Genomic DNA, 16,475 nt, shown 5'->3' on the forward strand with positions numbered 1-16,475 from the left:
AAAACATTGGATCATTTTTTTTCTTTTTTTTTTTTTTTTTAGAAGATATAAAACAAAACAAACGTGTATAAAAGATGAGGAAGAAAAAAAAGAAGAAAATGGAAGGAAGGACCGATAAAAAGAGAGACCGGTGGCTTACTAAGTCTCCAATTGATTTCTTTTTGTTTGCCACTCCTCCTCCGGTTAAAGGATTCCGGTGATTCCAATCAGGCAGTGTCGAGTCCTTCGAAATGGTTGCCAACGACGACGGACCGGAGAACGCGTTCGCAGGATTTCGATAATTAAAAGTTCTCGGTGCCAGCTGCTGATTGACACAACGTTCAAACCTTCTGGGCTAGTATATACAAAATTACACACATCCTTGTATACGTGTGTCTACGTGTTCGTATAAATATCCCCACATTCGGAAAATATATTCTCAAATTGTGTATACTTAAATTGGTAATACCGGCCTCGTAATATCGAATATTTACGTTAAGATGGCTCGCCTTTTTTAGCGTAAAGTGTACGAGTTATTTAATAGTTATGACAGTGGTACTTATCGTCAAGTAAAACTACTACATGGTGGTCGTCTACTAGTCGATAATGCCGTAAGCAATATAGGATTTATTTTTTGTTTCAAATTGACAAAATATTCAATGTAACAAATCTCGTTCACCAATCATCAAAATTTAAGGTCTAAATTATTGTTAACAGATTTCGTAATCAACGATTTTGATACATGACGTTTCTTCTTTTGTTTTTATTTTTTTTCTAGAAAATAGAATTCTTTATTAAATAAAAATCTTGATATAAGTACGAATACGTGTAAAGTTCCTCGACAATATTCGTTTAGTCTGTCAGTGAATGAGGTAATCGAGCATTTTAATTAGTAACATTAGCCACAACGAAATACCAATAACATGCTAATTGTTCTTTTATCTGACTCTGACGGTAAATTTGAAATTTGCATAATATCGTTCCCGATAATCGCTCGGTCTCTCTCGCCTGCTTTACCATTTTATTATTATATTGCATATATACCAGTTGAATTATTTTCCGTAGATTAGTGTTAACGACGTTTACTGCTCTGAGCCACATAATAATAATAATTATATAATAATAATTATCATAATAATATATTGAAAAGAAGAAGAAATAAGAATAATAATTCACGGGACATTATATCGTAGGACCATTCGCGTTATTGAAGTTCGTTCGTTAGAATGAAAATTGAAAAAAGAAGAAAAAAAAGAAGAAAAAAAAGAAGAAAAAAAAAGAAAATAGGAGAATTGTACCGGCGCAACAGCCGCCACTGATCGCTTTACCGAAATTAATATGCAAAATCAAATTTTACGGATACTACCTTTGAAACTGTTTGTTTAATTGAAGGCGCTCTCGACATGGGAATCGGGGAGAGAAGGAGAGACACGGTTTTAACTAAAATGCTACTAAAAGACGGAACAACCGTATCAAAGACACCGGCTCTTGCCCGACGTTCTTAGGCCTATACTTACGAATAATTATTATTCTTACGCATATACGTGTATATTTAACGACCGAGAGAGAAAGAGAGAAAGGGAGAGAGTGAAAAAGTGAGAAAAAGATAGAAAGAGAGTAAAGAAAGAAAGAGAAAGAAAGAAAATATAAGAAAGTTCAAAAGAGGCACCGAGTATACAAGAAAATGAGATGGACACTTTGCTACGAGTATTCTCGAGAGATATACGCACACACAACACACATACACACGGTAAAGGACCAGTTCTTATCTCGGGTTATTAAGGAAATAGTGTTAATGAGATGTCACTATGAATGACTACCGCTTACGCTTCTCTCTCGCAAATCCCTTCTTTGACCGACGCAACAGCATTTCTATACCTACAAGAGTCAAACGAAAATTAAAATAATAATAGAAAAAAAAATAGAAAGAAAAAAAACACAAGCCGAGAATTATTTCTTTTCAAAAAAATTATATTCTCGAAATTCGTGATATAACTATAAATTAATATGCAATTATTGATAAATTAATATTAGCAAAATGATGAAGATGAAAAATAATCGATAGAACGGTGATCGTTGCCATCCACGTGCATAAATAGATAGGAATGAACAATCGTAGGCGCAAAATGGCAAAAAAGAAAGAGACAAAAATTGAAAAAGAGAAGAAAGAGAAGTCGCGAGGAAGCATATTAAAAGCGAGGTCGTAACGTTGGGTCCGGCCCACGTGAACCTTTCTCTCTCTCTCTTTCTCTCTCTCTCTCTCGTCACGATAATGAGCTTTGTTTTGCGCCTTAGCCATGGAAATAGTGGAGAAAGATAGGAAAGTAGTAGATATAGGTAGGAAAGAGGAACAAAAGAAGACGGTCACACTGTTAATGGTATCCGAATGAGACCACTTCTGCAGGACCTCCGTCGTGTTCCTCGTCCCGGATAATGGATTTGGTGTCATCTAATAATTAATAGAGTTCTCCAGGTTGTGTACTCCGCGTGCAGCTGCGTACAACGCGAGCGATCTCATTCATCACGCTTTCTAACCCCTAAGCATTTTAATTAAACCCACCATTTTTTTCTTCTTCTTCTTCTTCTTCTTTTCTTTCTATTTCTTTTTCTTTTTCTTCTATATTTCTCTCTCTATATTTCTATTTTCTTTATCTACATGTGTATTGTCACCACCCAGGAAGTATTTCGAACGAAACAAGTTTTCCTACCGAGATACGCGCAAGCTTTGTTCTTCTTACTTGCACGACCGAACGATTCTTCTTATTTTAACAATCATAATATGAATTAATAAAGGAAACAAAAGATGGATTTTTTTTTTATTTTTTTTCAAATGTCTCCGCGAGAGTGATGTGTCTATTGATATGCGGTACTCTTTCTCTAGCTTTTGTATTACATGAGAATTTGCAATGACAACTGTACACGATGACAGATAGATTAAAAATTATAGATTTGAAAGAACAATTAGACATATCCCCTGCATAATCGTTATTTACCACTGACGAGCTACGCGTAATATGCCATTTACGTAACTAACTTTTGTTTCCAACTGTTCTTTTTATCATTCAAATGTAGGGAGAGAGAGACGCACACGCACGCACGCCCACATCTAAATATGTATTTACCTACGTATAAATTATTCTTATTAAAATTATTATTCTTGTAATTAAAAGGAACGTGCGTACGTACGTACGTTCGAGAATTGATACGGGTGAGCGAAATCGCGTGAACAATTCGTTGAACATAGGATTCGAATTTAGCGAATCCCTAACGCGAATAACGCACGATTTCTATATGCCAACAGCTCGGCCAGGTGATAAGCCAAGTATTCGTATATGTTCTATGGGACACCCTAGTAATGTTAAACGTTACCCTACTGGCATTAGGCCAGTTGCGTTGATTTTTATCTGGTCCGCGAAGCGTGACACCGTAAACGTTAACAATGTGCACCCAACTCTCGAAAAATGTTCCTATTTACTCACCTATTCTAATTCTAAATGCGATGCTTCGAAAATTCCTATCGTTTATGCTACGTATTCATTATTACATTAAATAATTAAGATCTAGGAAAAATATAAAGAGATACGATAGAAAATGATATATTTCATTATTTCACTTTACTCGACAACAGAATGCATTCGTGCATTCGATAATCGATTATTTGACCAACAAAATATAATTCGTTCGGTAATTTTGGTTTCTTTTTCTTTTTGTTAAATTTTCCCCGTTATTTATTGACCAATTCAATAGGATCTGTAAAAGAATAAACTTATCAAGATGTGTATAATAACAGCTTCATCTATCAGTGTCTAAAAATGAACCGACACGCCTATCTTAGAAACACGGTTATGCGACTTACTCATGCACTTTATAACATGTTAGTAGTACTTATGTAGTTATGCAGTTACGAATAAATACGTAGTCATCGCACTAATAATTATCCACTGTTTATCGAATAAAAGGAGAAAGAGGAAATATGAAGAAAAAAAAAAAGAAAGATAAAGGAAAAAAAGGAAAGTAGAATTTTGAACGGCACGCGCACGGCCATTTTGCATTTAATATTGGTGAAAATTCTTGGCCCTTTTTTTTCTCTCTCTCTCTCTCTCCTCTATCTCACTTTTTCCCTCCTCATTTTTCCCTTCTTCCTTCCCCCTATTTTGTAGACGATAGCGGCGATTCCGTGTGTACAGCTTGTATATTCGTCGGCTTGTAAAGGAGGTGGCGAGGGGCGGAAAGGGGTCAGAGGATTGGTTGTTAGAACGAAGCAAGCGAGATGCGCAGGCGCCCTGAAGGGTGGGTCCACTATGGATTTTCGAGGGTAGATAGAACGACGCGTGTTCCGGGGTGGTAGACAACAGCATGGGGTAGCAACGTTGCCTCCCGTTCCGATATGATGGCTGCTTGCTATACTATCCCTTAAACTTCGATAAAAGATACATTGACGTCAAACTTCTCTTCTCGTGGTCCATTTTAATAAAAAGAACAAATGAATCCTTAATAATTAATCGTTTATTTTTATTATTATTCAGATGTAACGTGTGAACGGTTCTCTTTAAATGAATTCATAAAAATGTATATATTGATTAATTAACGAAACATATTAGTGGAACCTTTTTCGATTGGAAAATATTCCATTGAAAGGTTTGTCTTCGAAGAATATTAATTCACTTTGAAGATACCCGCACCCACGTAAGCAGGCACCTACCTATTTTCCTCCGGTTAAAACTTCGTCGCACACCCTTTTGGAATTGGCTCCCTTCGGTACCGGCAAATGACAGAAAGATTTTATCGTATATCAGATTTGGTCTTACGATACGTAGGTGTGGGTCACGTGGCCGAAGGAATTATGACTTGCTTTACCGTAGATTACCGTTCTCCTCGAAAAAGGGGGAGAGCCGTTCTCGCGAGTAGACCGCGATAATTACATTCTGATGAAAAAGCGAACATTTTGCTCGGCGCCCACCGGAAGCGAACAACGCGGCACTACTGCAGAGACTTCCTAGGACCTTGCCTTCCGTTAAACTTCAATACTGACCGAGCTCGGCTTATCGCATTTTCTTTTTTTTTTTTTTTACCTTTTTCTCTCCATTTCCAGATATAAAAAAGAACTCGGTTTTAATTTATTCCGAATAATCGTCTAACGATTTCAGAAAGAAAAACCTTATCCAATTATGATATTATTATTATTATTTATACAATTATTTTTATTATTATTATAATAATATATGTTGTTTTCGAGAGAGAAGAGAATCAACCCCTTACGTAATATATCGGAGTACGTATTTTGCTTATATATATTCTCACGTTTTTATAACTATATCCTCTTATGTAAATGTTGCGCAACGATAATTACCCGGATACCGTTGGTGGTGGCTCTCGTACTCGTAACGAAGGCCACGTTTGCGTTTATCGTTAAGTATCGGATAGCAAGCACGCGTGGAAACTATCAAAGAAGGATGCACAGAAAGCTCCGCGTTCTAATAACGTTAGAGAAACGTACAGCGTGAAGAAAAAGCGATCTGCGTATCGGACTTATACCGATCCCGTTCTTTCCTTCCTTCCTTCCTTCCTTCTTTCTTTCTCTTTTTTTTTCTAATTTAATATTACCATTCATTTTACGCATAAAGAGAGAGAGAGAGAGAGAATCGCGGAAAGGGTTGGCGGAGAAAATAACCTCACATCTTTTTCAAATCTGTTGTTCCTTCTTCTTTAACCAAGGATTAGTCGAGTGTTTTTGATGCGTCGTTGCGCTTTGCCGATAAATTACGCGTAGCCAAGTTAACTTATTTTCACTCTGGCAAAGGAAAAGAAAAAAAAAAAGTCTGAAATATTATCCTATATCGCGATATAATTAATCTCAAACGAAGCGATTCGCGGTAATTAACGCATATATAAGAGCGATGAAAGAGTACTATCTTCATCTACCTTTAACTATTATCTTTCTATCTATCTCTCTCTCCTTGGTCTATCTATTTATCTGTTTATATCATCTATCTCTTTCTTTCTGCTCGTGACCACGTCGAAAAACAGATCGCCCGCACGAGACTGTTACTTCTCACTCTTCTTCTTCTTCTTTTTTTTTCTTTTTTTAAGAGGTAGGTAGATGTAACGCTTACTCTCTATGCACGTGCGCGTTTCTCCCTTCCCCACCCCACCCCGGCCCACCCACCCACTCCTCCTCCTCCTCGTATTCCTTCTTTTTACTTTATTTATTTAACGAGGGAACGATCTTTTATGCTCCCGTTAACAACGGAACACGCGGAAACCCTAATACATGCTCTTACGCTCGACGTGCCATGCCGATCTCAAGCTCCTCCTAATCGCGAAACCTAATCGCGAGTGCTAATCGCGAGTGCTAATCGCGAGAGCTAATCGCGTGCCACTCACGAAAACACTATGATGATGGCTAACGTCATCGTCGAATTAACTCGTCTCGAGACGCTTCTTGCTTTTTTTCGGCGCAACTACTACTTTCTAATTACGTATTTTTATGTCTTTTTTTTTTTTCTTTCCTTTTATAATCGACTAATTGAATTGCATTTATGCTATCTTATTTATTCGCGGTGTGTTATTTTACGAACAATTTGTTGATATACCTATCAATAAGAAACACCCCCTCATTAAAATGATATATACGTGTCATTTTATTTGATTTCTAATAAAAGTCTATATATATATATATATATGTACGATTATTATTATTACTATTATTATATAACAAACCCTTTTCCCCTTTGAAGAATAATTCAACGTTTTATACGTGGGGGAAGATCGTCGAAATTGAAATTTGTCCGAAACACCATAAAGTCATATAACTCGTCGTTGTTCGTCTTTTTCCATAGGACATCGTATACAATGTATCGTAACAAATGTATAAAAATGTATTAAGAACAGAGAAGAAAGAACTTTCACGAAAAGAACCGGGGACTGAGTAGAGGAGTAGGGTTTTTTATTTTTTTGGGCAACGTTCATTGTCCGTTTTCCTGGCCGAAAACCGCTAATTTCAAAATCGACGTTCGACCAGCATATGGTCGATTGTATACGAGCAGGATGTTGAAAATCCTCCTCTCTTTCTTTCTTTCTTTATTTCTTTCTTTCTTTCTTCTTCTTCTTCTTATTTTTATTTTATTTTATTTTGTTGTTTACTTCGACATCAATCGACAGATCAACGGGCTCTCGTACGGACAGTTAAAGAAACACTCGATGCAAGTGAAAATGCACTTCCGCTTCCGCGTGTTCGATACTACCTACTACTAGTTGCGAAATTAATACAAGAGATCAAATTTATTCTATACGTTTCATTCAATACCCAAGTATCATTTCATCAGTTTACGCTACAGAGAATATATATCTTACAAGTATATGAATATTTAATATAATTCGTGTATAACGATCGAATGATTATTTATTAATAACACTCACTTACTTCGAACGATTAAACGAAGATTTTTTTTGTTATAAAGCAATTAATTAACTATTTAATATTGATAATAATCTAATAAACGTTTCGATATCTCTTTCTAAATCTTATTAATACGTAAAATATGTCCATATTTTGATAAAGAAATAATAATAATACAAATGAATAATACGATAAGATTATAATTGGTATAATGATTGAAATTGTTCTTAAGAGTTGGAATGATTTAATGAAGGAATTTCCAAAGAAATTCTCTATGTTTGTTTAAATTAATATTGATCGAGTAAAAGTTTCACGTTTCTCCAATTTTATTGTACCATAATTACGTACAAATTTCCATGAGGTAGATTAAGAAATAAAACATAAATGGTATGCAATAAAATTATAATAGAGATATCCTCGTATCGAATCTTCTTGAAAAAAATTCATTACTAATTGTAAGATGAAAGGATGACGTATAAACTTTCCCAAACAAGATCTCTCTCTTTCTCTCTCACGCACTCTCTCTCCTTTCCTCTCTTTAGAACCGGTTGTATAGGACCTTTACCTCGTCTATTTCTTCTAATAGCATCGTACGTTAGAGTACACGTGATTAACTAATATCCTAGACTGGCTATCATTTATACTATCGAATGTAATGACCCGTAGAAATTTGTAATAATTTATTTTACGATGTTAAATTCTTATTTTTATTATCATACCCCTATATATTATATTTCATTATATTTAAATTTTATAATTAATTATTCATCTTATTTGCATTTACAATATTTTTCATAAAAATTAGTATAAAGTTATTATATCTCTATTATATTATTTATATATTACATAAATCTTATTCTTTTAATTTTTCTTTTCTCTAATCGACAAATCAACACGATATAAGAACATTTTAATAAAGATATATTAATTTTTGCAATTACTGTAAAAGAAAAAATTGGATTATTAATTCATCCACCCCTGATACATATAAAAATATATATTCATTTCTTTTCGTTGTTGTTGATTATATCAAAGTAACACGCCATGGATGGTAGTAGAAAGAGAGAAAGAGGAAATGTATATAGGACAACGATGACAGCCCGAAATCTTTTGCATTTAAATGCAAGCCACGAATCGTTCTTTGAATACCGGCGATTTAAATGCCACGACAGCGGGTATCGAAAAGACGAGTAATCACGGGGACGGGGGTAGCTCGGTGAGAGAAGTAAGCTCATTCGAATACCTGAATATATTATTCGATGGAATGCTAATTGCGAAGCGTTTGTTGTGTTCCCCTTTCCTACACTTCATTAAAGCTCTCTCTTTCTCTCTTTCTCTCTTTCAATCTCTCTCTTTTGCTTTTTCTCATCAAAACGAATGCTATATATTTCTTCATTAAAAACGACGACGTCTCTGGACGCTGTTAATCTTTAATTACGCGTTCTCATCCACGAGATTGAGATGTTCAATAAGAATTCCCCTTGAAAATAACATTACCCATCAATTCGTTTATTCCTATTCATTTTTTTTCCATTTTTCATTTTCATCAAATATTATATTATATTATAGAAATCGAAATTTTGGAAGTATGCATCGGTCGTTCCTCTAAATCATTAAAATTAAAGAAATTTAGTTGTATCTTAATTAGTATCTAAAAAAATAGAAAGAATCAATTAATAAGATAGTTTAAAATTCAAATGAAACGTTCGTAAACCGTGTATTATTCGTAAATCTTATTTCAAACTGAATGAAGACGTTACTTATAAATATAAAACATAATATGTGTATGCATGTACGTGTATAATATTAAAAAAAATGAACTGTCAATACATTTTAATCGACGTAATAAAAATTTAATGCCAATTAATTCTTATTCTTTCCTAATTAAGTGATATGATAGAAAAATTCCAAAGTATATTTGACAATACAAATACATCTTATAAATAAAGTTAGATAAAATTCCTATCGTGAAATATGGTCCTCCTTTATTACTTGATGTTTACCGCTAAATCGAATAATCAATGAGGGATAAGTGATAAAATGTCATTCGTTTGGTAATGACTCGATATCGATCCAACTAAATGATTCGAGTTCGCTTTAATGTCAGATACCGTTAAACGTACCGCATCGAATGAAACTTTTTATATAAAACTTTTGCTTACGAATTACGCATCAACCGACGAGAAGGATCAACGTTGTGATTAACAAGTCAATTTATGTTTACCCATAAATTGAAACGATTAACCGGTGGCTTGAAAAAATGCAAAAATAAAATCTATAAAAATAAAATGGAAAAGACACGCGATTGATTTTCAATCAATCCGACGATTATTTCGTCATATTATTTCGAACGAAGAAGGACACATTCTTTATCGGCTAGTATAATTTTCATATATTAAAAGTAAAAATGTTAATATCGCCATAATTTGTCATGTTAATTAATTAAATAAAACAAATAAAAAAGAGAAAAAAAAGTTGTTACTGGTCAGAAACGTTAAAATAATAAAAAATATTAATAGAGTACAATACTTTATTGAATATACCTTAAATGATTGTTAATTAATCAAAAAATATGTATATTATAATTTAAAAATAAGTATTTACCTTTTGGTCTACCTTCCTCTTCGAAATCAAACAATAGACTGAGTCGTTTATCCTCTGTGAAAGTACTTTTATTACACGTTGTTTATATGACTTTCCATAAGAGGAAATTTTATTGATTTCGAGTATTACGTATGTTATGCATATACAACCTTCGGAAAATCATATAATCAACATTGAATAAAAGAATTTTCATAGAGAACAAAAAAAGCAGTCTAACGGAGAATTTCGAAGAGGACGGTGCAACGAACTTATACTCGGTGCTTCTAAACTAAAATTTCTAAAATCAAATATTTCTTTCGATTAATTAACAATCATTTCAGATATACCGATCTATTGTGAATTCTATCTCACTCCCACTTAGTAGTTACCGTCGCAAGTTTTATTTAAAAAAAATGCGTATAAATAATTATACGTATATATTAACGACGAATAATTGAAAGAGGTAAAATAAATATGATAGGACGTAATAAAAAATGTCAAAAGAAAGATTAAATGTGTTTTTTTTTTTTTTTCAAAGCATGTTCGTTAAAACGGGAAATATCTTGACTCAAGATAAAAAAAAAAAAAAAAGATAATGAAGGAAAAGAGTGAAGATAGTAGCCGGGGATATTCGACGTATTTGAAATCTTTTCTTTCTTTCGAAGGAAAGGAAATAACAAAGGTAAGAACGATTTATCTGCCGACAGAGGTAGAAAATGTACACACAAATGTATAGAAATGTATATGCAATATCTGTACACTTCTATACACAGAGACTTATACACATATGTATAAATATATGTTTGAACGTTAAGCGAGAAAGCACCGATCGGCACTCAATCTGTGCAATTAATGGAGACTCCGCGAGCTTTTCGTTTCGTCCCACGCTTTCTGCCTTTGTTTACGGCACTACCGACGACGTTATTCTCATCTCTGATCTCTATCAAGGATCCTCCTCCTTGTATAAGGCAGCTGCACGCATCACTAAAGACAAAAATTGACTCTATCTATTATTCTTCTTCTTCTTTTATTTCTTTATTTTATTCTTCAAAGATATCATGAATACGTACGCGCATGGATACATGCATGCAAAAACCTAGGATATAACTAATGAATCAAAAATAAACGAATTAATATAAGACTATAATTAATATTCCAATATATATACGTTTTAATACTTCTTCTCCTCTTTGCTACTAGAATTTCTCTGCTCTTGAAAGTAATCCTAAAAAGTTTATCGTTTTCATTTTCGTCAATGGGGATGTTGACTCGCGCATGAACACGCACACAGACAGGATAGGTGTGCGATTGCACGCGAACTGACACAGCTGGATTCGAGGACTTGACAGAGAAAGAAAAGAAGAAGAAGAAGAAGTAAAATAAAATGAAAGAAAAAAAAAAGAAATAAGAAAGAAAAGTGACGTAGGCTGTGGAAATCAATAAATCTGTCATCGAGGTATCTCCAATCAGATATACCGGGCAATTATCGGTCGGACGAATCGGCTTCGTTATTTCTGAAGAGTATAGGTAGTCCCCGTATATACGTGGTGGGCCGCGTTAATGAATTACCCTTTTCTTGGGAGCGGGATTCCCTGTTAACGGTCCCGCGGAGGAGAGCACACCGCGCATATCCGCAGAAAAAAGAGCGAGACGGAAGGAAGGAAGGAAGGAACGGGGGAACGGGGTGGGCTGAAAGTCAAGCACCGGCGAGGACGACTAAATTAAATGAACATCTAAATCGAACGAAGAGCTCCTTGTGTGTGAGAGAGAGAGAGAGAGAGAGAGAGAGAGAAGGAGACCACAAATCTTCTTGCCGAAAACTCCAGGGACGACGCGAAACTCGGTCGAACATCTTCTATGGGTTCTCTTCTTCGCCATGGAAGGGGTGGGGGGGTTGACCGTACGAACGGCCATAAATTTTGCGAACGAATTCGAAATTCGGTGGTACACCTTTCTTCGATACCCTCCTCCTCCTCCTCTCGTACGAATCACGCGAAACAAAACGAAAATAAGCGAAACTAACTTTCTTTATTATTTTTTCTTTCTTTCTATTTTTCGCTTGTGAACTTTTCGAAAAAAAAAAAAAATAGAAATTCGAGGGTATAGGTAAACGTATTCTTTGCCTAACGACGTGTCTAACGAGATCACTAACCGATACACTTGCACGAAAGATTTGCTATATTTACGTACGTGTGCTCCTTCCTCCGGAGGATTATTTTTTCTGATTTAGCGTGAGAGAGAAGGCGGAGGGGGGTCGTATCACAAACAGCAAAACACTTACGACACTTAGGTCGTTCTTCTCGCCTACGGTCAAGAAACGAAGCAAGAGCGCAGAGATCGGAACGATAGATACGCGAGTGTCGCTATCGATTCAAGAACGATTAATTAGCGCGGTAATTAGGGACGTTCTGCCATAAAAATACCTATCTCCGAACTCGCGAACGAACGAGTAAGAGGGGCGAGGGCGAGGGGGAGGACGACGAGGGCGGTGGTGCGGGCGGGGGCGNGGGGCGGGGGCGGGGGCGAGGAGGATCAACGAATAGAGAACTCACGTGTTATTTTTCTCACGTTCCTTTTTTATTCTCTCTCTCTTTCTTTCTTTCTTCTTTAAGCCCCCTTCTCCACCCCTTCACTCTCTCACTCTCTCTCTCTCTATTTAATACTCGTTCTCCGTTGCTTCATAAATACGCATTGTTAGTTAATCGAACGTTTTAACAGAGATTATTTTACACGTGTTTTGATAACCATTCTTGTTTATGCGATGTGAACGAAACTCGATGTTGGAATACATTGAAGATGATTTTTCACGATTAAAGTTATATTCATAATTTAGATACTTTGAATATTTTTCCTATGATTAATAATTTGATTATTATTTGTAAGAGTAATAATGCTTGATTAGTTGATCTTTGCATTGCTATATTCTTGTAAGACTATTAAGTTATCATTTATGTTCGATTGATAATTTGAATAATTTGAAATGATGTTTCTGTGTATAAAAATTGGATAATATTGTATTACGAGAAATGATTTGAAATAGATAATGGAAGTACGGATATTTTTATAAATTCATTGCAGATACAAAAGTACTTTTTTAAGTATCGTAAAAGAAATAAATCGTCGAACGGGAAATATAGAAACGTATTATACCAAGTTGTATATAAATAATACACTTTGCCGACGTTTAGATCAAAATCTCGCCTCTTCGACGCGTGTAACGTTCGCCATTTTCTATGGCGCCGTGATTTTTTGTTGTCCTTCCAATCCTTCCATGCTCGTTTCGCTTGCTACACTCTACTTACTTATTTCTATACCACACCAACAATAAGGTTGCTTTACCGACACGTGTACCCGAGCATACATTAACCAGTCTATCCATCTTAGGCGAACGAATAACAAAAAAGAAAACAAAACCATGAATATGGTAAAGAGCGTGTTAAATTTACCATAAGTGTAATCGTATCTTTGTTTCTTCCCTCTCTTCTTTCCTCTCTTTGTCTCTTTTCCTTATATTTTTCCTTTTCTTTCCTTTTTTTTTTTTTTTGAATCATTCTTACATCCTATATTTCACTATCCGTTAGACGAAAATTTACAATCAGATAATTTGCATTACGCAAAGAGTCGTCGTGCATTTCTTTATTATATCTTTTTTTTTTTTTGTTTAAATAATATTACCAAATGCTGGAGGAAACAAACGAAAGTTGTATTATCTAATAAGATTTGTGTCTTTTATAAAGAAAAACACCTTTTTTTTTCTTCGTAGCTTCCGATTTTTGTAACTAAACTTGTTTTGCAAGAATAACAAGGAGAAAGGGAAAATCAAGTGAGTAATCACGAGAGTATATGATTTAGGATCGTTAATCAAGCTTCCGAGTTAGATGCCAACAGGTGCAGGTAGGCGCCAGATCTACCTATACGTATCTCATTTACACCAATACATACGAATGTATACGTGTAAGCAAATACGCAGATGAACTAATGTCGATCTTGATAAATCTCTACGGGGTAAAAATAATAAAAAAGAAAAAAAGAATAAAATCAGTTTCACAACTAGACATGGGAGAACGTGATACGTGCATTAATCCACCTTTCTCACATCTTAATCTCCTTAAACTCCGTGCAACATAAATTATTTTTAATACTACAAATCAAAATCGAAGAAGAAGAAGATGAAAAGAAAAAACAACGAAAGTGATAATTCAATCTGAAGACAACCTTTTGCAACAATTTTTTGTAATTACACCTAACACGATCCTCCAATAGTTAGTCGAATATTTTATTCGTTAACGTACAAGTATTATAAGTAACAAATTGTTATTCTATAAAACGTGGAATGAAAATAATGACACGAAAAAGAAAAACAAAAATTGGATCATTTTGAACGATCTTTTTTTTGCAACTTTAAAATTACTTAGAAAAAGTTTGCAGGTACTCTTAATATCTTACTTCCTTTAGCTTAAAAGAGAACGAAGAAGACTATAAAAAGAAGTAATGAAAAGCAATAGGAAAGAGGGAAGGGATGGGGAAGAAAAGAAATAAACGGAGATAGAGAAAAAGAAAAATAAGAAGAAAAATAAGAAAGGATATATCCGGAACGATGTTTCGTTTCTCGGTCGGCATCAGCCACGGGTTAACAGACCTGTTAAAGGAACGAAGAAGAGAAACGAATAAGAGCTCCGTCTTTTCTACGTTCCTCGTGCTACCGTAAATGTAAATATATCCTACACATCGCATTAACATACGTCCCAGGCGACTCATTAAGGGTGAAATTAATTATCTAATGGAATCGTTTCTCCCAACCCCCAGCTCCTAATTCCCCCAGCCCCAACAGCATCTACCACAACCCCATCTCATCTCACAACGTTGGTTCGCATGGTACGTGGATCCGGATGGTCGGATACGAGCCATGGATACGGAAAATCTGCTTGGATATGTTCGGGACTATCCAGATTTATCGAGGTGGAGCTGTTAGATGTCGTATCGCCGTTTCGAACATTACACCTTCGTCGTTGTCGTTGTCGTTGAGCAAGGATTCATTTTTTTCTACCTCCTTTTTCTTTTTCTATTTTTTATTTCGCACCCACACCTCTCCCATTTCGAATGAGAACGAAGTTAATTATCTTTCGCGAGAGAACGGATATACTAGAAATATATATTTATTTGATACGAGAGATAAACACTTGACATAAGCTCAAATTAATATAATCCTTCGTTATCTTCGTAATTATTCCTCTTTGAAATAAATAATATTTATTTAATCGATCAATATATATTACCCAACACACTACCATTCATAATAATTAATCTATCTGCCTACTACATGTCTTGCTTCATTTCGAATTATTCATAAAAATGATTTCCTTATTATTCATTCGAATAACGCGTGATTTATCCTACGAGATGTATTATATTATCAAATTATTATCGATCTTACGATTCTATATTTGTTCAAAAATTCTTAGATTTTCTTTTTATATTTTATAATTTTGATTATACACGAATGAGATAGAGAGAGTAATAATACCATCTCTCGCAAATGATTCCAATAGGCAAATGAGAATGAGAAGAAGGGATGCAAGACAAGTTGGTAGAAAGCTAATGGTACGTGTATCACACAGCATAGTAACGATGCTAACTATTCGTTGGACGAGTAGTATCCGCCTTTCTTTGAGTCCAAGAGAACGCACAGTTACTGCACATACTCTATCTCCCTACTTCCTAACTCGTATTTCTGCACGCATGCACGCACGCACGACGCACGCACGCACCATGTTAAAGTATATGCATATCACCCATACGTAGAAACATCGTTGCATACGCGATAGTACCTATATATACATATGTGTGCAGTAAACAGATACACATAGGAATAACATGCACTGTTTGATTGACAGATGGGCCGTCCCAAGCTGACCATGTGCTACTGGAGACGCCTTTCCTTCCCCCCCCCGGCCCCGCCAGTTTGCCGAGCATTATTCGTTCCTTTCCAAGAACTTTCTTACCGCGAACATAAGGGGAAAGGGAGACATTTAACCGAATTTCTTGTATTTTTCATCGAATAAATGAAATAAAGAAATAAAGGATTTGTAATAAAGAAAGAAATAAGAGAAAGAGGGGTGTTTGTGGTTTCCACTTTCGAAGCAAGCAAGCAAGCAAGCAAGCAAACAAGCAAGCAAGCAAGCAAGCTACCTAGGTAAGCTAGCTAGGTAACTAACCCTTCTACATCATCTTAAATTACCGAACACTTTAAAAAGGCTTTACGTGTATCGTGTATTTGTGCCGAGCGCGAACTAGATTACGGATTAACATAAATCGGCAAAGTAGCGAATAAACGAACGACAAGAAAGAGAGAGAGAGAGAGAGAGAGAGAGAGAGAGAGAGAAAGAATTGACGATGAAAGTAAAAAAAAAAGATGCAAGAAGCTCGCATCCACCATTGGAACGTTGACGATAAGAGGGAGACGAAACTGGTCAACTCTTAAAAGACGCTAACTGCAATCGATGAATTATCATAC

General features: G+C 35.2%; 1 protein-coding gene across 1 annotated transcript in view; it reads right to left on the reverse strand.

The window, feature by feature from the left end:
• LOC106788754 (aryl hydrocarbon receptor protein 1) overlaps positions 1 to 16,475 on the reverse strand; it is a 90,807-nt gene that overhangs the window by 51,847 nt on the left and 22,485 nt on the right. The window lies entirely within an intron of this gene.

The sequence above is a fragment of the Polistes canadensis genome, unplaced genomic scaffold (genome assembly GCF_001313835.1).
Source record: "Polistes canadensis isolate GaletaPanama2010 unplaced genomic scaffold, ASM131383v1 scaffold_153, whole genome shotgun sequence".
In the NCBI taxonomy this organism is placed as follows: domain Eukaryota; kingdom Metazoa; phylum Arthropoda; class Insecta; order Hymenoptera; family Vespidae; genus Polistes; species Polistes canadensis.